At 38.9% G+C, this 23,917-nt stretch overlaps 1 protein-coding gene and 2 long non-coding RNA genes across 3 annotated transcripts in view; all 3 read left to right on the top strand.

Annotated features, from left to right (window-relative positions):
• Positions 1-23,917, top strand: part of LOC133550469 (class I histocompatibility antigen, F10 alpha chain-like) — a 100,971-nt gene that overhangs the window by 3,303 nt on the left and 73,751 nt on the right. The window lies entirely within an intron of this gene.
• On the top strand, positions 2,874-7,285 carry LOC133551959 (uncharacterized). The gene is made up of 3 exons (XR_009806591.1): positions 2,874-3,013; positions 6,724-6,802; positions 7,001-7,285. It is a non-coding gene; the product is annotated as an uncharacterized LOC133551959 (long non-coding RNA).
• LOC133551962 (uncharacterized) lies at positions 14,796-16,684 on the top strand. The gene is made up of 3 exons (XR_009806594.1): positions 14,796-14,890; positions 15,064-16,420; positions 16,560-16,684. It is a non-coding gene; the product is annotated as an uncharacterized LOC133551962 (long non-coding RNA).

Below are 23,917 nucleotides of genomic sequence, written 5' to 3'. Positions count from 1 at the left end.
TGCTCCTCACGCTATTCCATGTATTCTTCTTTGGCCGTTAAAAGACTTTCAAGATCAAACGTTGGTGGCTGTAAAATCGCACGTTTCATGGCCTTGACGTCATGACGAGGATTTCTTCTTTTCTTTCAATGGCCGCTGCTTATGATCAATATCACATTGTGTCACATCTCTGTCAATAAATCCGTTTTTCCTCCACTCGCCTCGCACTGCTTTCTTGGGGACCAGGAAGAGTCTCAGTCATAAAAATGGTAGAAGTAGGTCATTTTTATTTATGTTTGTATTTTTTCATTCAACACTTAAATCCCTAGATCAATTTCAGGTTTATCCGTCCTTATCAGTCTTTTTTTTTTCATAATTTACGCCATTTTTGTCAAAACCTTGTTTTGTTATGGCAAAAGCACAAAATAATAATTTTCACTCAACGTAATTGCAATCTTAAATATGTCAATAATTCATAACATCATCGATTTTAATTCATAATTTTTTTTTAGCAATGACAATTAAAACTTGTAAAACTGAAATTATTAGGATCCAAACGGGCCCCACTCATAAAAATAAGTCAAACATTTTTTTTTTACTTTCAACACTTAAGTCCCTCGATAAACTTCAGATCCATCCCTCGTTTCTGTGACGACCTGTCACGTCAGGTGTCACGCGGACTGTTTGCGTTTGTGTTTATCTCCTAGTCGGCGCTCTTATTTTGGTCCCACTTCCTGTTTGTCTCCCTGAGCCCTTTTCCCTCCTCACCTGTCGCTGATTGGCAGCCTGGCCACACCTGGTCATGGGGTGAGGGTGATGGGTCAAATGCAGAGGAAAATCTCACCACACCTAGTGTGTGTGTGACAATCATTGGTACTTTTACTTTAATCAACTGGCTTCTATTTATGCCTGCCTCGCCCTCCAGTCAGGGCTCAAGGATTGTTTTGTGAAACGTTACTTTGGTTTTTCTGTATGCTGCTTATGCTTCTGTGCACTTCCCTGCTGCACCTCCTTGTGCTCCCTGTGGGAATTAAAAGACTCTCACCCGCACGTCGTCCTCCTGTCTCCTGCATCTTGGGGCCACAACTAGAGCAGCCATGCAAGTACGTGACAGCTTCTTCATTTCTGTTTTTTTTTTTTTTTTTTTGCCCTATTAGTCAAAAACCCTTTTTTTTGTAGGATAAACACAAAATATCCTATAAAAATACTCTTTAGTCAAATTTTGTATGTGACGTAATTGGAGCCATGACTAGTTTAAATAATTTGTAACAACATTGAGTTTGATTCATTATTATTTTTGAGCAATGACAGCTTTAAAGAGAAAACAACCTGCATGGCAGCTTTATTAGACTCAACAATGCAACTTTTCTTTGTTGCATTTCACATGTTTTCACCTCTTTTATTCCACTATTTAGGTTTTTTTATACACTATCTGTAGAATGTGTCGTGTATGAGCTTGTATGGGACATAATGTATAATATTTCTAATTGCCTTTTTCTTTTTCATGCTTTTTTAATCTGAGTCTTTCAAGCAAAATCGTTCCAAAAATCAGCAAACCCGCCTTTCTTCTTCCTCCGTCAAAAGTAGGTGAATCCACAAATATAAATAACTACAGACCGATTTCCAAATTGGGTTAATGTTGAATGTCCAATCCAAGATGGCCGACAGGACTGTCTTTTGTTTGTCTGCTTGTCAAAGTGGTCTGAATTTCTATGTGTTTTAGTCTCTTTTTTTTAGCCGATTTAAGTAAATTGCACTAGTTTTAAGCGTAACAATTGATGAATGAAGGCTTACTTCCAAAAAGTGGTATTTCTGACTGCTTTTGTTGGATTTGGAAATCTGGAGGCCTCTGACCTGCAGAAGCCGGGGGATGTTTTGCTAGCTGAAATTTTGTCCTTCCATCTGCCACAGTCTGGATCTATACTAGTCTCAGCTTGGCCTTCCACTACCTACAGTCTGAGTCGACTGGCTTCATCTTGGCCTTCCGTCTTCCACGGCCTGGATCCATCTTAGCCTCAGACTGACTAAAGCTGGGCCTCTGCTAGCCTTAGCTTGGTCTTCCAACTCTTGTAGCTTGGACATCTGAACTTTGATTATTGGACCTGGGTAGGTAGTAAAACAATTTAACAATGACTTTGACAAAAGCTCTCTATTTAATATTAATGCTTTTTCCTGGACTTGTTTTCTGCAATTGTAGTGGGGTACCTGACCAGGTGCTCCACCAACCTTTAACTCTACCAAACGCAATAACAATCACCTGGTCCTTTGAAACTACAGCATTTACACAAAGGTTATTGATATCCACATGTGGGTCAGTGCTAAATAATTCTAACCAGCTTCAGTTATGGTGTATTTCTGTGCTAAACAGATGGTTTTCTCCTTCTGATATTACTCATTTTGATATTGTGAAGCCAAATAATGTTGTCATGAGGTCACCTTGCCATATGAAACGGAAAATCTTTATATTGCTCTTACTTCTGCTATCAGGCAATGTGCAACCAAATCCAGGCCCAGCTTTATACAACATCAGTACTCCTGATGAACTTAGAACTAGGTCAGGTCTTCGTTTAATTCATTCAAATATTCGAAGCTTACTGCCAAAATTCGACTTAGTCAAAATTTGGATTCAAACAACCACCCAGTGGGCACCCGTCCTTAGTTCAACGTCGAGGTGACGTTGAAATTACGTCGCGACGTCACTCAACCATATCCCGACCAAATCACAACCAACTGACCCCACCACACCATATGTTGCAAATCTGGTTTGTTTTCATCATTGGGGGACATCGTCTATTTAACGTCCTTTCAACGTGTACAATTCAACTCGCCAACCATTCCGCACGCATCGGCCATTTGCGACAGTTTTCAACGAAAGCGCCGCTTGATGGCAGCGTGAACTAAAAGCCAAGCTTGTGCGCATGCGTGCTGAAGTACTTCCTTTCCAATCCAGCAAGCAAGACGAAGAGCGAAGATTTGAAGTGGAAATCGAACTATTTCACTGCAAAGAAAACCATCGACGTCCATAAAGATTCAGGTTTGTACCTTGAGATAATACTGCTTATTTATATCGATATCATTTTGGCCCTTTTCACAAGAGGGTTGCTGGAAAACGAGAAATGTATCTCACGCCTATTCTCAACGTTTATTTTGACTGTATAAACTGGACCTGAGCAAACTTTTTTTTTTCTCCCCAAGCAGACAACTAACAATTTGTTCCCCCACCTGCCCAAAAGCAAACAATTGTTTTTCCAGGTTTAGTTTAGTTTAGGGGCGGTTTAGCTCGGTTGGTAGAGTGGCCGTGCCAGCAACTTGAGGGTTGCAGGTTCGATTCCCGCTTCCGCCATCCTAGTCACTGCCGTTGTGTCCTTTGGCAAGACACTTTACCCACCTGCTCCCAGTGCCACCCACACTGGTTTGAATGTAACTTAGATATTGGGTTTCACTATGTAAAGTGCTTTGAGTCACTAAAGAAAAAGCGCTATATAAATATAATTCACTTCACTTCAGGTTAACGCAAAAAAACATTTTTTTTTTTGGTTCTGTACCCATTGTCTTTTACAGCCGCGCCAGTCACTGTATTAATTTACTTCCTCTTGATTTTGATCTTCAAAACACCCGTCTGGATGGCAGTTAGGTTTTTCTGGCTCATTTTAATGTTTATCTAAAATGTTGCCAGTTTATTTTTAGTACAGGTACTTTTTTAATTAGTTTGACTTGTTAGCAAGGCTTTGTCTCAAAAGGCAAGTCCACGGGTCGCCCATAAGAGGATCCATGTAATATTAAATGCTATGATCTTTACTTATTGTTTTATTTTACTGATAAGGCCAGTACTGCTATTACAAGAGCTTTTGTCAAGTATTGAAACTCCCAAATGGTTTCACTGTTGGCCAACATGTATACTAAAATATATGACGATAAAATATCGTGACAGATTTTGTTTCATATGTTTTATGATTGACAATCGGGGCGGTTTAGCTCAGTTGGTAGAGCGGCCGTGCCAGCAACTTGAGGGTTGCAGGTTCGATTCCCGCATCCGCCATCCTAGTCACTGCCGTTGTGTCCTTGGGCAAGACACTTTACCCACCTGCTCCCAGTGCCACCCACACTGGTTTGAATGTAACTTAGATATTGGGTTTCACTATGTAAAGCGCTTTGAGTCACTAGAGAAAAAGTGCTATATAAATATAATTCACTTCACTTCACAATAAAAGACTAGCACAGAGCGCATACATTTTTGGGGGGTACAATGTTTTTTCTCTTGGCACAAGAAGGCAAGCAACTTTTTTTGTTTTTTGCAGAGTTTACAGGAGCAAACTTTTTTTTTTATATACTTCAGTAAAACAAACTATTTATTTTTCAGTTTTTGCCAAACATGTTGCGATCTGCTGCTCAGATCTACACTATTTTTCTATTTTTGTATATTTCTCCGACTCCTTATTTCCTGTTTGCTTTGTCACCATGATCACTCATCAGTCCACCTGCTAGTCTCGCCCCGCACACCTGCTACTAATTTTCACCCTCCTATTTAAGCTCGCCTTTTCTGTTCACTCACTCTCGGATCCTAAATTTGGCCACACGCAACAGTGACGACTCTCGACCTTCATCTTTGTATGTATATTCTCGCTAGCTTTTACGCTAAGCCATTTGTTTATTCCAGCTCACATGCTGAGGAATTGTTTTTCTGTTTTTGGTGTGCCTTCGTGCCAACTTACTTGTTTAGTTTTACTTCCTAGTTCTCATACTAGCGTTTTTGGTTTGCCTTCTCTTTACGCCAGTGTTTTTTGTTCCTAGCCTTTTATTATTTAATAAATACCTTATATCTTACCTTTGCTGTGTTCTGCTTCGACGCATCATCGGGAAAACAACACCGGCATTACCATGCCAAAGAAGAGTCTTCACAAAACAATCTCTTTTATCCCAAAAAAAAACCATCCCCTCCCCCACGTTTCATCTGGTCCGCCCCTAAGTCTATGTACATGTACCACTACCGGTAATTGAAAAGCAGAACGTTAATGCAAGGCAATGTACCAATGATTTCAGTTTATGCATATATGGAACGACACAGCACACTTGCTATGATACATATAATACCATCCATCCATCCATTTTCTACCGCTTATTCCCTTTTGGGGTCACGGGGGGGCGCTGGCGCCTATCTCAGCTACAATCGGGCGGAAGGCGGGGTACACCCTGGACAAGTCGCCAATTCATCGCAGGGCCAACACAGATAGACAACATTCACACTCACATTCACACACTAGGGCCAATTTAGTGTTGCCAATCAACCTATCCCCAGGTGCATGTCTTTGGAAGTGGGAGGAAGCCGGAGTACCCGGAGGGAACCCACGCATTCACGGCGAGGACATGCAAACTCCACACAGAAAGATCCCGAGCCTGGATTTGAACCCAGGACTGCAGGACCTATAGAGTTTTGTTATTTACCTTAAGTGTTTGTGTGTTTTGAGGCGACAAGCCAGGTTCAGTAGTTGTTTGTGTAATCGCCCTGAGAAGGGAGATGTTTTAGTTATACAGACACAAGGACACAACTTCGTTCCGTACACGTCTGTAAGGACTGCTACAATCAAACATCAAAATTGTATACATGTACACAGTATTTGAAGATGTCTCAAGTAAATACAAAGGTTCATCCCATACAGTAAGCCCACATTGTTTGAGTAGCAAAAGTCACTAATCATTCCTTAACATAACAAATTACACTGAATTATTCCCAGAAACTCTATAAAACACACATTTAAAAAGAAATACACGCAGATTAATAATGAACTACACACAGTAACTTTGTATATATCCAACACTGATGATGCAGCTAGCATTCGCCTCGACATCGGCAGTTAGCATTAGCTTTAGCATTAGCTTGATCCTATATAAAGCCTTGTCGACTGACAAGACACGGATTATAACAATATACTCTTTCAAACATGTTTTAACAGTACAAAGATACATCAATCAATCAATCAATGTTTACTTATATAGCCCTAAATCACTAGTGTCTCAAAGGGCTGCACAAACCACCACGACATCTTCGGTAGGCCCACATAAGGGCAAGGAAAACTCACACCCAGTGGGACATCGGTGACAATGATGACTATGAGAACCTTGGAGAGGAGGAAAGCAATGGATGTCGAGCGGGTCTAACATGATACTGTGAAAGTTCAATCCATAATGGATCCAACACAGTCGCGAGAGTCCAGTCCAAAGCGGATCCAACACAGCAGCGAGAGTCCCGTTCACAGCGGAGCCAGCAGGAAACCATCCCAAGCGGAGGCGGATCAGCAGCGCAGAGATGTCCCCAGCCGATACACAGGCAAGCAGTACATGGCCACCGGATCGGACCGGACCCCCTCCACAGGGGAGAGTGGGACATAGAAGAAAAAGAAAAGAAACAGCAGATCAACTGGTCTAAAAAGGGAGTCTATTTAAAGGCTAGAGTATACAAATGAGTTTTAAGGTGAGACTTAAATGCTTCTACTGAGGTAGCATCTCGAACTGTTACCGGGAGGGCATTCCAGAGTACTGGAGCCCGAACGGAAAACGCTCTATAGCCCGCAGACTTTTCTTGGGCTTTGGGAATCACTAACAAGCCGGAGTCCTTTGAACGCAGAAGGCCGTTTTTCGAGGGTAAAACTATTTACATAAAAATACTTGTACCTGAGAAGGGAGATGTTTTAGTTATATAATACCAAAAAGGATCATTTTTTGATAAAACTGTTCTTCCATGTGCAGAAATTGGAGACAGTGGAGGAACTACTCGACCTTGACGAGTTGATAAAAACTCAACCAAGCAAGAAAGATTTGCTGATAAGTAATTATAACATTATAATTGTGTACTTGTTTTTACATCGGAAATATTATTGTATTTAGATAGAAATTTCAGGTTATGAAATTGTGTAGATAAAACAGGTGTAGATGAAACAGGTCCTATACTTGAATGTATGTATGTGTTTGCCAGCCCCTTCCCCCAGTGTATGCTAAACACATTCTCTTGTATATTTGCAGACAGCCAGGCTCTCAAAGATTGGTGGATATGACTTAAAGAGCTGTTTAAGCACCATCATGGACAGCTACTTTCCTCTTTCTCTACATACACAGCAAAAATTGGAGTGTTGAAATTTCAGGGTTAAACATTCCCGTGTTAATTTCAACTCCCAAAGTGTGAATTTAACACATTCTGATTTAAATAGTGTTCAGTGCTTGAGTTATTTGACAGAGTTGATCACTCATGAGTTAGTTTAACTCTGCTGAGATGCAATTAAGCCCCGCCCTGCATTTCACTTCAGTTGGAGGGAAAAGAGACAATAGGAACCATTTCGCTTCTCTCGTGCAGTTCCACAAGGTAAGTGCAATTTAATCAAATGTACTGAAACAGCTGCAAATTAATGCTGTGAAATGTAGCATGTACAATAAAACATGTATGGAGAATATGTGTTTTAGCAACTAAGCTTTTTTTGTCACCAGTTCTGAACAACAAAATCGGTCATGCTATTAGCTTGCATTTCTAAGCTAGCAGACAGTAGTAGCAAGTCACTTCAACTTTAAAAATGACAGTAAGTCACTTCCTCAAAGCCATGATAAACAAAGTTTTTACTGTACAAAATATTATTTAAGGGTGGAACTAACAGTTGTGGGGGCTTTTGTTATTTTGTCCCTCACACTCTAAACTTCAAAAAACTGCAAAAACCTGTGGAGACATGTTTCTCTTGTCCAATTTTGTCTCAGTAGTTACTGGTTCATTTATTGCTACTCTTCAAGTTTTGGTGTTATTTATTATCAGGGTATTGATATTGATTGATTGATTGATTGATATATTTTTATTTCAAATATGCAAAAAAACAAAAAAAAAAAACAAGAGCAAGCATGATCCAATACAGTGCTATAGCCTTAACGGCTATTATAACAAAATGAAAACAATGAAGAATAAAAAAAACAAATGAGCATTCGACTTTTTTTTATTTTTATTTTTTATTTTTTTTACATATTTGAAAAGGAGTGAGAAGAAGTATACACTTATTTAATCCCACCCCTTTTCTTTAAATCATAAATGACTCTGAGCTCGAACTTCCTTGTTCACTCTATGTACAAACTTAATGAGCTTGTATATAAATAAATGATGAATATATACATACATATGCACACTACACACATACATAGCCACACCGTTACCACAAGTGCTCATGGAAATAGTATCATGAAAAAAAAAACAAAAAAACAGCAGTACCAGTGCCTCAATGGGCAGCCCCTAACTCTTTTGTAACACAAGAAACCCAATATCAAAGCCCTTCTTCATGTCTGTACCTCTGGAATACCATGTACCTAAACTTCTTTTTAAACTGGTTTATGTTTGGACATTGCTTTAACTCCACATTCAAACCATTCCATAGTTTCACTCCACAGACTGAAATACAAAAACTTTTGATGGTCGTTCTACAACTAAGCATTTTGAAATTAAAATTTCCCCTTAAATTATAATCCCCCTCTCGTGTGCTGAACAATTTTTGAATGCTTCCTGGGAGTTTATTTATTTTGGCTTTATACATCATTTGTGCAGTTTGATACAAAATAATATCATTAAATTTCAATATTTTTGACTGTAAGAATAGTGAATGAGTATGGTCCAGATATCCCACATTGTTGATGATACGTACAGCTCTTTTCTGAAGTATAGTTATTGAGTTTAATGAGCTTTTATAATTATTCCCCCAGACTTCCACACAGTAGGTTAAATATGGTAAAACTAATGAACAGTAGAGAATGTGGAGTGATTTGTGATCTAGAACCTGCTTTGCTTTATTGATTACTGAGATGCTTCTTGACAGCTTAGACTGTACATGTTTTATATGTGGTTTCCAGTTAATTTGATAGTCAATTGTAACTCCAAGGAATTTTATTTCAAAAACCCTTTCAATATCCACCCCATCTATTTGTATCTGTACCCTTGTTTCAAGTGTCCTCTTTCCAAACAGCATTAACTTAGTCTTAGTCAGGTTTAATGACAATTTATTATAGTCAAACCAAGCTTTTAGTTTACTCATTTCTTCCATAATGACTTCCTGTAATTGATTTAAATCATCCCCTGAACAAAAAATATTAGTGTCATCAGCAAATAACACTAATTTCAATAATGTAGACACTTTACAGATATCATTGATATACAGGATGAACAATTTTGGCCCCAACACTGACCCCTGGGGGACACCACAAGCAATGTCCAAACACGATGAACAGCAATTCCCCAACTTCACAAACTGTTGTCTCTTATTTAAGCAACTTTTAAGCCAGTCTAGTACAACTCCCCTGATTCCATACTTTTCCATTTTATCGATTAATATATCATGGTTAATTGTGTCAAATGCTTTTTTTAGATCAATAAATATTCCCATTGCATATTGTTTCTTGTCTTTGGCATTTGTGATGTCCTCTATTGTTTCAATGATTGCCATTGATGTAGATCTGTTTGATCTAAACCCATATTGACAGTCAGGGAGTAAATTATGTTTTTCTATAAATGCATCTAACCTGTTATTGAATAGTTTTTCTAATATTTTAGAGAATTGTGGAAGTAAAGAGACGGGTCTATAGTTTGTGAAGTGATGTTTGCTCCCAGTTTTAAACAGAGGTATAACTTTAGCTATTTTCATTTCATTCGGAAATGTGCCGGTTTGAAATGACAGATTACAGATATATGTTAATGGTTTTGATATTCCTGTAATGACATTTTTCACCAATGTCATACTAATGTCATTGCAGACTGTGGACATTTTGTTCTTACATTTGTTTACAATATCCAACACTTCTTCTTCACCCACTGCATTTAAAAACATAGAATTGAGATTTATCTCCAACAATCCCTCCATATTTTTACCAGTTGTCCGTGGATCTGGGATTTTTGCTGCAAGTTCGGGTCCAATACTTACAAAGAATTTATTGAAGGCATTAGCTACATCTTCAATATTATCATTTTCTTTACCATCATTCATGAAATACGTTGGATAGTTATTTGAAGAGGTACTGTTTCTTATAATACTGTTTAATAAATTCCATATTTCTTTGATATTATTTTTATTATCATCTAGTAATTTCTTATAATAATCCCTCTTATTTGACCTCATAATATTAGTTAACTTGTTTTTATATTTTTTATATTTATTTTCTGCTTCTTTTGTTTTCAATCTTATAAATTCCCTGTAAAGAGTGTTTTTCTTTTTACAAGCATTTTGCAATCCCTTTGTGATCCAAGGACAATTCGTATACTTTCCTTTGCTGATGCATTCTTTTATTGGGCAATTTTTATCATATAATGACCTAAATATTCTCAAAAATATATTGTAAGCACTATTAACATCACCATTTTCATAAATTACATCCCAATTCTGCTCCAGTAAATCATGTTTAAATGAACTAATGGATTCCTCTGATCTCGTTCTTCTGTATTGGGTTGGCTTTTCTAATTTTTTTGTCCTGTAGTTACCATCAAATATCAGAAAAACTGGGAGGTGGTCAGTGATATCTTTGATCAATAGCCCACTTACGGTCTTATTTTCAATATCGTTGGTAAATATGTTGTCGATTAGAGTGGCAGAGTGGGATGAAATTCGACTAGGTCTGGTGATTTTGGGATATAAACTTATACTGTACATTGTGTCAATGAAATTAACTATATCGTTATTTTTACTGGGATTTAAAAGGTCGATATTAAAGTCTCCACAAATGAAGACAGCTTTTTTAACATTACTCTTCTTTGAAAACAGGCATTCCATCCAATCTGTAAAATGTGCAATGCTTGCACCTGGTGATCTGTATATACAACTAATAATGACATTTCTACTTTTTTCCATACAAATTTCAACCGGTAGACATTCAAGTAGGTTATCAACCACAGTTGTCATATCATCCAGACGTTTGAATCTCAAGGTGCTATCCACATAGATTGCCACCCCTCCACCCCCCTTGTTTTGTCTATTTATATTAATAAAGTCATAACCATCAAGTTCAAAATCTGACACGTTTTCACTGTTAATCCAAGTTTCAGATACTGCAATTATGTTAAATGGTTGTGAAAATGTGTGTAAATAGTCCTTGATGTCCTTGAAATTCCTATTTAAGCTTCTACTATTAAAATGCATAATTGATAATTTGCCTTTAGTAATAATATTCTGGTTGTACTGTTCATTGGTATAGTAGCAGCAGTTCTCATTGATATTGAGGAGGAAATTATTGTCCGGGTCTACATCCTGTTCCATGTCTTGTAGGTGGTGCTCAGTGTATTGGGATGCTTTCAACTGTACATTGTCATATTCAATTATCAACTGAATGATGTGGCTCGTGTCATGGGTTGCACCTTGCGTATTGTCAATGTGTGTCATGATTGTGTTTAGTTGCTTTTACCTTACAGTCCAGTTCAAACGTCATATTCGTTCAGATCCTCCATGTTTCTAATCACCAGCACTTTGGCGTTCTCCGGAGTACCGTTGAGTTTGATGAATACTTTACAGTTCGCTGTCCAAGTTTGTAGAATTTTCTTCTCTCTCCTCATTTGGCGTGCTTTTCGAGCTATATCAGCATTTCGTTTGGTCAAATGGTCGTTCATGTAAACGTTTGTTCCTTTTAGCTTCCTTCCCTGTTTTAGCAACGCGATCTTGTGCTTCCTGTTTACAAACCTCAGGATAACGCTCGGCTTGTCGTTTTGTCCCTCTCCTGGGCAAAAGGTGACATGCTTCGATGCTGTTACAGTCCAGTTGTATATCCTTGGACTGCATGAAGACCGCTACCTGTCGCTCAATTGAAATGACATCCAACTCCGCCGGCTCCCCTCCATTTGCTGGGGTTAGAGCTCGTGCGTAAGACCGGGGTTTGATGCTAAGTCCGGTGATGATCACGTCATTGATCCGTGTATACTGCTCAAAATCAGCAACTCTGTTCTCCAGAATTGCAATTTTCTTGTCTTTCTCCGAATTGTCAGCTCTTATCTGATCCAGCTGCACAACAAGGGTCATGATTGTTTTCTGCTGCTCCTTGATTGTAGCAACTTCCTCGATCAGAGTATCGATCGCTTTTTTAAGTTCACTATAATCAGCCTTGGGCGCCATCTCGTCTTTTCCTTAAACCAGCAAAGTTCATGACATGGAAGAAGATGTCCATGGCTACAACGCCAGCAGCAGCAGCAGCCTGCCAGCAGCAGGTAGTGGTGACATCTTCAAATGGGTCATGGACACATTGTATTAAATATTAAATGAGATTTAATTTAATTTAGTATTTAATTCATACCAGGGCCTTTACAAGCATCTGAATCTGTCTTGACCTAGGAATATATAAATGTAAGAACTGATTGTTGGGTTTTTTTTTCTTGATTAGGTACAAATTAATATAGCTGCAGCCTCTCCTCTGTTCTCAGGGGCACAGAAACACACGCACGTCAGTGAGCAGCAGAGCAGAGGTTACGGTGGATCCCGTGAAATGACAGTAACTGTAACATCAGTTTGATGACATCTAACTGTAAGTACTGTATGTGAAGAAAAACCTCCTCGAGTATAAACATCTGTAAAACCTGCGCAAACATGTGAAATACTTTTTAATCCGTTTGCTCCTCCATCTCTCATTTATCCTCTGACACAGCATGCTGGCTCATCTTTAAGCTGTAGCAAACAATCTAGCAGTCGTTGTCCTTATACTTTCTGCTAACCATAACTCGCCACTGAAATGATTGTGTTAAAAGTTTCTGCTGGCAGAGCCAACCAGCCCTCACTGCCACATAAACAGCTGAGAAAGGAGGAAAGAGATAGGACAGGAAGAATAACTAATGTTTTTTTTTTTTCTTTTTTGCTGTGTTTTTAATCCTATTTTGAAATTATTCAATATTGTGACAACAGGAATATGATTAAAATGACTTGTTTCCAGTGAGATATTGTTCAGATGATATTGTGACTTTTCTGTTGTAGAAATTACTGTTACTGCTTTAACATTTAGTTTTAATTACAATATTCAATTGTGATCCCTTTCAAAATTCTCTCCCTCTCTCTGTCTCATATATACATAAATATATCCATCCATCCATCCATTTTCTACCGCTTATTCCCTTTCGGGGTCGCGGGGGGGCGCTGGCGCCTATCTCAGCTACAATCGGGCGGAAGGCGGGGTACACCCTGGACAAGTCGCCACCTCATCGCAGGGCCAACACAGATAGACAACATTCACACTCACATTCACACACTAGGGCCAATTTAGTGTTGCCAATCAAACTATCCCCAGGTGCATGTCTTTGGAAGTGGGAGGAAGCCGGAGTACCCGGAGGGAACCCACGCATTCACGGGGAGGACATGCAAACTCCACACAGGAAGATCCCGAACATGGATTTGAACCCAGGACTGCAGGAACTTCGTATTGTGAGGCAGACGCACTAACCCCTCTGCCACCGTGAAACCCATATATATATACATATATACATAATATTGACATATATATATATATATATATATATATATATATATATATAAATATATATTATAAAGCAATCATGTAGGAATGAAAAAGAAAATTATTGATAGAGGCCCCTGCAAAATATTAACAAATCTTATCCTTTACTGTGACACATTGACCTCTAAACTGTTCTTTCTTTAAATATTGACTTTCTTTAATATATGTTTTGCATGTCTCAGTGAAGATGCTGGTCCAGGTGAAGTACAACCAACAGCAGAAGTATGTGAAGCTGGATGACGTTGAGAGACCGTTTGACTTTCTCCAATTCCATGAAAAAGGTGTTTCAATTTACTTAATCTTACCTTAAAAACTGTTTAAAAATAGACCCACTTTCTTTAAAAACCTCATGTTGTATACTCTGGTGTCTTTACATGCCTGAAGCAGATTCCTTTATAAATGGGGATAATTTACTCAACATGTGCGCCACCTAGAATGTAAAGCATTTTATACACAAGAACAGTTAACTGAGAAAAGCCAATACTTCACTTTTAAATTTGGACTTAAGAAGTGTCAGGGTTACTTGAGGGAAAAAATCACCAGTGGATGACTCCATCTAACTAGAACAGTCATTTGCTGTGAGACAAATGAAACTGCACATAAAGCACATAAATCACAATTTTCTCATATTGTTTTCCAGTCATTGAGAGATTTTGCCTGCCACCCGATGCAAGCATTATGTACAAGGATGCAACAGGGACAGAAGTTGATGCGGAAATATTCAGCGACCTGGTTGGACAAGGCAATGTGGTGCTGACAATATTCTCAAGCCAGGGTGAGATATAAAATCATGTATTATCAGGCACTCTGTACACTACTGAATAAAATGATCAAATGTTTTCTTCTTTTATTCCTTTAGAATTTTCAGACCTGTCCTTGTCCTCTGCATCTGAGATCTCTGACTCTAGCTTCAACTCAAGCGGAACTCTTACCATGGATGAGATCCCTCGCAAGAGAATAAGCATGATGCAACATCAGCTAAACAGGTTTGAACAAAGCTTGATTCACTTGAGTTTTTTTACACATTAAAACAGTTTTTGCGTGTCAAGGATAGCTGTTTATCACCATATTTTGCATTTTCATGTTTTTGTTTTTAATCAGTTGATTGAAGCTGTGTTAAAAGCCAAGTCTGGCAGTGAAGCAGTACTTCAGGAGTACCAAACAACAGAAACCCTAACAGATATCACAAGACGACAAATGGTCAACATACTGGTGGCTCACATGATTGATAGTCATGGGTATGTATGTTTTTACATTCTATTTTTTTGTGCTTGATAACAACATGGCCATTACATGGATCTAGATTAAAAATTTGATATCTCCTATCAGAAACCTTCCCACTAAGGCAGTCAGAGAGGAATATGCTCTTGGCATAGTGACACTGTTCCCGTCTCTCAAGGATCCATACACCAAGAAAGGCTATGTAATTCTTATTTTTATTATTTATATGACTATTTTCATGTCATTCTTGCATCAACATGTATTTCAATAATTGCAATTTTTGGCCCTGATGCTATGTGCATAGCACTGATATGAATTCTCTGAGATTTCTCATGAACTAAGTATGACAATGAATTTAATCTTTTTTCATTTCAGGAACACTTCTATGATGCTGCTTGTAGTGACGACTATGACTGGTTAAATATGGATTAGCAATCACTTCAGGGTGTCGGGTCAGGACAGCAATTATTCATTCAGGTGAGTGCAGGAGAAATAATAGATTGTCCAAGTCCAGATTTGCAGGTTCAATTGTATATTGAATTGTTCGTTTGCATTTGTGTATGTGTGTGGTTTCCTAAACAAACAAATACAATTATTGTAAATTAACTAAAGCGACCACAATACAATTGAATATAGGCACAGGCATGCAACATGGCTGTTAAATATACATTACTTAGCTGTGTATACACAGTTTACATAAATCCACAGAATTTGAACATCCCAGCCCTAAGTAATGTAATAATTACTAGAATTTAAATAGCATCACAACAATAATTCTAAATTGTCAATTGGGGCTAACAAACATGTCCAATGCTACAAACAGGCCCCAATAAGGGTATGATATTTAGCTAGCAGTTAGCTTGCGAACCTGATGCCAAACAGCCATTAGACAACAATAAAACTGACCAAATGAGTTGCAATATAGTTTTAAGCACAAAACAGGTTATATTAAAGTGTATATAAAGTAACTCACTTTGTATTGACGCACACTGTCAATTAAACAAATGACATCGAAGTTCACCGTAACTTTCAGAGCTTGCTGATATAGTGATGTGTTCAATGCCCCCTCCAGTGTCGTAAAAGTGAACTACATTCAAGTAACTCAATGACACAAAAAGAAAACAAGCGTTTCAGAGACAGTCTTTTGTACACTGCTAGTAGCACAGGATACATTTCTTGGCGTCTGAAAACAGTCCAAAGGAAAATTCGGCGTGGATCTGAGGCGCCACCAAGTTGCTCTTTGAACCTTTCTTCAGCCTTCAAAGTTCCAAAGGATTGTCAATGTCGACAATCAGCTTGATGGGGATGCTTGTCAAGAGGCAGTATCTTTGCTCAACCATACCACAGACAATTCCGTGATTCTCCAGAAGATGAGAGACATTTCAGCACCGTCAGAAGCTTGTTAATGACCCAGGTACAAGTGCTGATATCCTCTCCATCTTCCCAAGATTCCTCGATACAAAAGGATTGGTAAGTTTGGAATGAGATGTTTGGAGCAGCCTGACATTTGAAAGTATTTCCTTCGGTGGTAGTTAAATATCTTCTTTCTTAAAGGTGGAGCAAGACTTCATTCTCCTATTTGATGATGAGACATCCTCCAGGCTGCTTCAGAAGTGGGATGTGTTCTTCAAACCAAACATCATAAAAGAGGCTAAGCGACTTACTTCAGCACCAGAGTTGCGGCGCTTGTTACAGTCAGCAGAATGTTCCATTGGAAGTGATGAGGCAACATGTGAGTTTTATTTGTTTTTCTTGTTTTAAAGTATCTCCTGTATCTCTGAAAATGTATCTGATATTTGGAATAAATATGAACATTAGATGGAGGAAAAGTGAAAATTCTTGAGTTAATTCTTGTGAATCTTTGTCCTCAGCTTACGACCATGAAATGGCCTCCCTGTTGTTGCTCATACATCTCCTTCCACCACCACCAGGAGGACCGAAGTCTCCAAAAATCAGTGCATGTGATGCCATTGAGAGACTTGTTGTCTTTCATAAGGTAATATTATGAAAGTGATAACTACTTGTCATGTGTCATGTTCTTAGCCACATGTGAAAATGAAGGCAGTTAAAAAGTGAATGAAACTTAAATTAAGTCTTAACATTCATTCCGATCTTTGCACTGAGATTGAGAGGATGTTTGAATAATGACTTTAATAATGTTTTTTTGTGGCAGCACAATATTCTGGTGTCTAATACTTAGTTTCCTTCTCTCAACCTAAGTCATGCTGCAGTATGGAGGAGCATCTCCGCAACCAGCAGGGTCGGCAGCCATACCTCCTCGCTGTTGGCCGTCAGAAGAGCAAGATCGACAGCTTCTACATCGCCATGGATAAGCATCTCATCCCATGCCAGGCAAACCGCTCCCTTGGGGCATTTGTTAAACTTTTCAAAGCACATTTTGATGAATATAAAGTTGGGCTTGTTGTTTCTTTCAACTTTGATTTGTTGTACTTCTGTAGCCTGTTTCATGATGTATGGCTTTTGATTATTTCTTTTTCAATCTACAATTCCAATAAATAACACGTATTTCCAGATTACTGATAACTTTTTCAAAATAAAATGTAATTCCTGAATAAGATAATTGTATCGAATCCAATGGATTGTCTGGTCCTAGAATCTCTTTGTAATGTTTGTTTGATTCCCCCAAAATACGACACAGTCTAATTTGAAAAACATATGTGCCTCGTCGGCTGTAGTAAAAAAAAAAAAAACCCATGCCTCCTCGGTCTAACCTCTCCCAGCCCTTTATCTGCCGTGTCAAAGATGGATCAGAGACCACTTTTGCCCCTAACCCCCACTTCTTCTCCACTACCAAGAGAACAGTAATTAATCCGAGCTGAGTTTTTGAAAATATTCCAACATGACTTTTTACTTTCATTTTGTATCAAAGCTGAGTTGTGCTCTCTGGTTTATTTTGCAAATGAACCGACAGAACATGATCATGTACAAGACTCGCCTACCCACAATGCACTGCAGCCCAACGCTCCTGGTCGGATGTTTGTATCGGGGTTCATGGAGAGTCTCATCTTAAAACTCATCTGTATACTCTAGCCTTTAAATAGACCTCCTTTTTAGACCAGTTGATCTGCCGCTTCTTTTCTTTCTCCTATGTCCCCCCCTCCCTTGTGGAGGGGGTCCGGTCCGATGACCATGGATGAAGTACTGACTGTCCAGAGTCGAGACCCAGGATGGACCGCTCGTCGGGACCCAGGATGGACCGCTCGCCTGTATCGGTTGGGGACATCTCTACGCTGCTGATCCGCTTGAGATGGTTTCCTGTGGACGGGACTCTCACTGCTGTCTTGGAGCCACTATGGATTGAACTTTCACAGTATCATGTTAGACCCGCTCGACATCCATGGCTTTCGGTCCCCTAGAGGGGGGGGGGGGTTGCCCACATCTGAGGTCCTCTCCAAGGTGTCTCATAGTCAGCATTGTCACTGGCGTCCCACTGAATGTGAATTCTCCCTGCCCACTGGGTGTGAGTTTTCTTTGCCCTTTTGTGGGTTCTTCCGAGGATGTTGTAGTCGTAATGATTTGTGCAGTCCTTTGAGACATTTGTGATTTGGGGCTATATAAATAAACATTGATTGATTGATTGATGCGGTAAAGAGTGGTAGCCAAGACACACGGTCACACTCGGCAATTATTTTGACCTGGGGAGCAGATTTAGAGGAAAAAATGTGTCTGGGGGGCCGGGATATCTGATTTTCAGGTACAAAAAACTTCACAATGACACAAAATAAACACAACAGTTAAACCTCACACTAAAAACAAGACATTTACTTGTACGTTCAAAAGACAGACTAGAACAAGACAAGACATGCAATGTCATCTACAAAATGTTATGTAAATGTTAGTCATTACACATGTGGCTATGGTTTTGATGTATTTGTTACAGACATGTTTACGTCAAGTAACATCACATGGTTCCATTTGCACCTTTCAACAAATCTGAAAAGGAATATTAAGAAGTAAGACTTATATTTAATCCTACCTCTTCTCCGAGCACACGGTGACTGTACATACGGGTCGAAAAATGTCTGTGGAGTTTTAAGGCAAATACCAGATGAGTCGCCCGCTGGCCTCTTCTAAAATTAGCTCAAATAGCAGCACTTACCAGTGAGCTGCCTCTATTTTTTAAATTGTATTTATTTACTGGCAAGCTCGTCTCGCTTTGCTCGACATTTTTAATTCTAAGAGAGACAAAACTCAAACAGAATTTGAAAATCCAAGAAAATATTTTAAAGACTTGGTCTTCACTTGTTTTAATAAATTCATTTATTTTTTTACTTTGCTTCTTATAACTTTCAGAAAGACAGTTTTAGAGAAAAAATACAACCTTAAAAATGATTTTAGGATTTTCAAAAACATATACCTTTTTACCTTTTAAATTCCTTCCTCTTCCTGACAATTTAAATCAATGTTCAAGTAAATTAATTTTTTTATTGTAAAGAATAATAAATACGTTTTAATCCAATTCTTTATTTTAGCTTCTGTTTTTTCGACAAAAATTATTTGTGAAATATTTCTTCAGTTATGATTAAAATTCAAAAAAATTATTGTGGCAAATCTCGAAAAATCTTTAGAATCAAATTTAAATCTTATTTCAAAGTCTTTTGAATTTTCTTTTAAAATTCTTCTTCTGGAAAATCTAGAAGAAATGATGATTTGTCTTTGTTAGAAATATAGCTTGGTCCAACTCGTTATATATTCTAACAAAGTGCAGATTGGATTTTAACCTATTTAAAACATGTCATCAAAATTCTAAAATTAGTCTTAATCAGGAAAAAATACTAATGATGTTCCATAAATTCTTTTTTTAAATTTTTTCAAAAAGATTCGAATTAGCTAGTTTTTCTCTCCTTTTTTTCGGTTGAATTTTGAATTTTAAAGAGTCAAAATTGAAGATAAACTATGTTTCAAAATTTTATTTTCCTTTTTTTCCTGTTTTCTCCTCTTTTAAACCGTTCAATTAAGTGTTTTTTTCATCATTTATTCTCTACAAAAAACCTTCCGTAAAAGGAAAAAAAATGTATGACAGAATGACAGACAGAAATACCCATTTTTTTTATACATATAGATTTATTTATTAAAGGTAGATTGAGCAAATTGGTTATTTCTGGCAATTTATTTAAGTGTGTATCAAACTGGTAGCCCTTCGCATTAATCAGTACCCAAGAAGTAGCTCTTGCTTTCAAAAAGGTTGCTGACCCCTGATATAAATGAATGTAACGATGGTAATAAAATGTTGTATAGGAAAGTAAAAGTTGTGTTTCTTATCTAAGTAAATGTAACTCGTTACTACTCACCTACGTGGATAAGTGTGTTCACCTTTGACAGGTACGACAAAATAAAAATAAAAATGATCACCATCGAGTTCAATGTTTGGCTTTACCGTGTCTACTTTTACTTTCACTTTCTTTGATATTCTGCCAGCAGAAGCGTCTGCCTCACACTTTTCCCCCACGTTCAGCACTTTGGCCACAGCGAGTCCATCTCATGAAGGCTTTCTGCTGACTTTTTTACTCAGGATGAAACTTCCTGATGCAACCCTGGCCGGGAATCGAACCCATGCGAGGCAGATGCGTGTCCCGTTACCCCAGCAGGGACGCCTCACGCTTGGGAGACATAACGGAGGTGAAAGTTAAGACGTGAAATAAAAAGAAGTGAGGATGTCCTGCGGTGTAGCGACTTTATGTCTATCAATCATTATTTGTATTGATGCTTTCTTGAGAGGACTACAATACGATCACTGATCGGATGTTCCAGCCCTGTCATTACTTTTAACTCTCAATCTCACCTTCATTCCTCTTTCTTTCTTTTCTTTCCAAGTTTGGCGGCCAACTTGACACACCTTTTTGTTGTCAAGTCACGTGATTTCCCAGAAAAGCCACACAAGCATTTACCTGACGTGGCCACAAGGGGCGCTCTCTAGTGAGTCCAGTAGAAGACTTCTTGTCAGTTGACTGCTGCCACTTTTCTGTGCAGAATAGCGTTTCGTTTTCTCTCCTCACTGTGACGTCACAGAATGCTGACTCCTCATTGGCTCAGGTGGAGTATTATAAAAAGAGCCTCGACAGTTCCTGGTTCATTTTTCCTGTTTGCGAGTCAAGCGAGTGTTCGTCACTTTTGTCTTTCTCTGCGGGATTAAAAGTGGCAAACATCTTTTTGTTTCGCGCTGACATCATGAACTTGTTTTTATTCTTTCTTCTGGTCGTGCAAATGCACAGCGTGACGCCTGGTAAGTCCTTTTTATAAGTTTATTAATATTTTATTCATAAATCCTCTTTGTGCCTTCACTTAGTTGACTTCTGAGAGTTTCTGTTACTTATTAATTAATTAATTGTTGTATTATTCAAGCCCTTTTTTACTTAATCCTGGTTCTTTTTAAACATATTTTATTGTTTTCCCTTTTTCTTAGTAAAAATTCCAAATGTTCCAAGAAGGTTACAGAAGCAGATAAATCCGTTTAGGCTCTTTATTTGTTTTCACTTTAGTGTTTCTTGTTCAAAGACTTATTTTTTCCAAGGCTTGTAAGAAGGAACACAAATCTTCAAACACGGAAGTGTCAGAAACTAATCAAGTGTAGTAACATCACCCCGCCACAAGATGTCAGTAAGAGTCGACATCAAATGGGCAGAACAGGTTGTGTTCAACTCTGTTGTACTTTTTATTCAGCCTCCATTGTAGAAAATATATGTTTATTTTCAAAATGTTCAAACCGTCAACAGATGTTAGTAATATTATTAATGTGTTGTATTTGTCATAGAACATGTGAGTCTTGACTGTGATATCTAGCAGTGTTTGATGTTCACTTTAAGACCCGACTGAAGACGGAAGGAGCTAAAATATTCACAGTGCAAGATTGTTGAACATGAAACAAAATAATAAAAAGTCATCCTGTTGTTGTTTTCTTCTTTCAGTGATTCACACGCTGCAGTATTTCCACACTGCGTCCTCTCAAGTTCCAAACTTCCCAGAGTTTGTGGCTGTTGGTTATGTTGATGGAGTTCAGATTTCTCACTATGACAGCAACAGCAGGAAAGCAGAAGCCAAACAGGACTGGATGAACAAAATCACAGCAGAGGATCCAAAATACTGGCAGAGACAAACAGAGATCAATGTTGTTAGTGAGTTGATTGGCAAACACAACCTTGAAGTTCTTAAGAAGCGTTTCAACCAAACTGGAGGTTTGTTTATGTTGAACTTTCTACTACTTAAATGTATTTGATGTACTCTTTTTATACTGCAGTAAACACACATTACTGCACTGATACTTGTCTCTGTCCATCCCATAATAACCTACACTAATACTGTGTGTGTGTGTGTGTGTGTGTGTGTGTGTGTGTGTGTGTGTGTGTGTGTGTGTGTGTGTGTGTGTGTGTGTGTGTGTGTGTGTGTCTCAGGTGTTCACATTCTCCAGATGATGACTGGATGTGAATGGAATGATGAGACTGATGAAGTTAAAGGTTGGCGTCAGGAAGGTTATGATGGAGAAGATTTCATATCGTTGGACATGAAGACATGGACATTTACTGCAGCAAAACAACAAGCTTTCCCCACCAAACTCAAGTTGGACCAGGACAAACATCTACTAGAATACAATACGTTTTACTACACTGAGATATGTCCTTCTTACTTGAAGAAGTATGTGAACAATGGGAAGGAGGTCCTAATGAGAACAGGTAGAAACACAACATGTACTTTCACCTTTTAATTTGTTAGCACTCCCCCTATAGGAACATTACTGACATTACACCCTGTCTCTTTATACTCTTCTCTCTTTCTCTCACCTTCTCTCCATCTTTTCCTCCATCTACACCTTCTCTCCATCTTTATCTCCACTCTAACCTTCTCTCCATCTTTATCTCATTCTCTTCTTCTTTCCATCTTTACCTCCATCATCACCTTTTCTCCATCTTTACCTCCACTCTAACCTTCTCTCCATCCTTACCTCCATTCTCTCCATCTTTATATCCTTCTCTTGATCTTTACCTCCATTCTCTCCTTCTCTCCATCTTTACCTTATTCTCTCCATCCCTCCATCTTTCCCTCCATCCTCACCTTCTATCCAACTTTACCTCCATTCTCACCTTCTCTTCATCTTTACCTCCATTCTCCTTTTCTCTCCACCTTTACCTCCATTCTCCTTTTCTCTCCACCTTTACCTCCATTCTTCCCTTCTCTCCATCTTTACCTCCATCCACATGTTCTCTCCATCTTTACCTCCATCCTCACCTTTTCTCCATCTTTACCTCCATCCACATGTTCTCTCCATCTTTACCTCCATCCACATGTTCTCTCCATCTTTACCTCTTTTCTCCCCTTCTCTCCATCTATACCTCCATTCTCCCCTTCTCTCTATTTGTACCGCCATTCTCTCCATATTTACCTCCATCCACACGTTCTCTCCATCTTAACCTGCTTTCTCACCTTCTCTCCATCTGTACATCATTCTCTCCTTCTCTCCATGTTTACCTTATTCTCTCCATCTGTACATCATTCTCTCCTTCTCTCCATGTTTACCTTATTCTCTCCTTCCCTCCATCCTCTCCTTCTATCCAACTTTACCTCCATCCACACTTTCTCTCCATCTTTACCTCCATTCACACCTTCTCTCCATCCACACCTTCTCCTCATCTTTACCTCCATCCACACCTTCTCTCCATCCACACCTTCTCCCCACGTTGTCCTGTGTTCACACGTGACATCACTTCCTGTGCAGAGCTTCCAGAGGTGTTCCTGCTCCAGAAGACGCCGTCCTCTCCGGTCAGCTGCATGGCGACAGGTTTCTACCCCGACGGTGCCGACCTGTTTTGGAGGAAAGACGGCGAGCAGATCTTCGAGGACGTGGAGCACGGAGAGATACTCCCCAACCACGACGGAACCTTCCAGATGTCGGTGGCGCTGAAAGTGGAGGTGACGGCCGACGTGGAGGGCAAGTACGAATGTGTGTTTCAGCTGTCAGGCGTCAAGGAGGACTTGGTCACCAAGCTGGAGAGAAGAAGCATCCTGAGCAACGCAAGCCATGAAGGTGAGAAAGACACATTTAGTTGGAGATGTTTCCCATCACAAGTCCACCTGTCACCATTATTGATCCATGTCACCATGACAACGCTTGACGTCTGCATGCAAAGTAGTCATGAAGGTTTCCTCTTCATGCTTTGTCACTCCACTTGTGCTTTTTTGCTCTCCACAGACAACTTGAGCGTCGCCCTCGCTGCCA

The sequence above is a fragment of the Nerophis ophidion genome, linkage group LG04 (genome assembly GCF_033978795.1).
Source record: "Nerophis ophidion isolate RoL-2023_Sa linkage group LG04, RoL_Noph_v1.0, whole genome shotgun sequence".
Lineage (NCBI taxonomy): Eukaryota > Metazoa > Chordata > Actinopteri > Syngnathiformes > Syngnathidae > Nerophis > Nerophis ophidion.
This window is presented reverse-complemented; position numbering and strand designations above follow the sequence as displayed.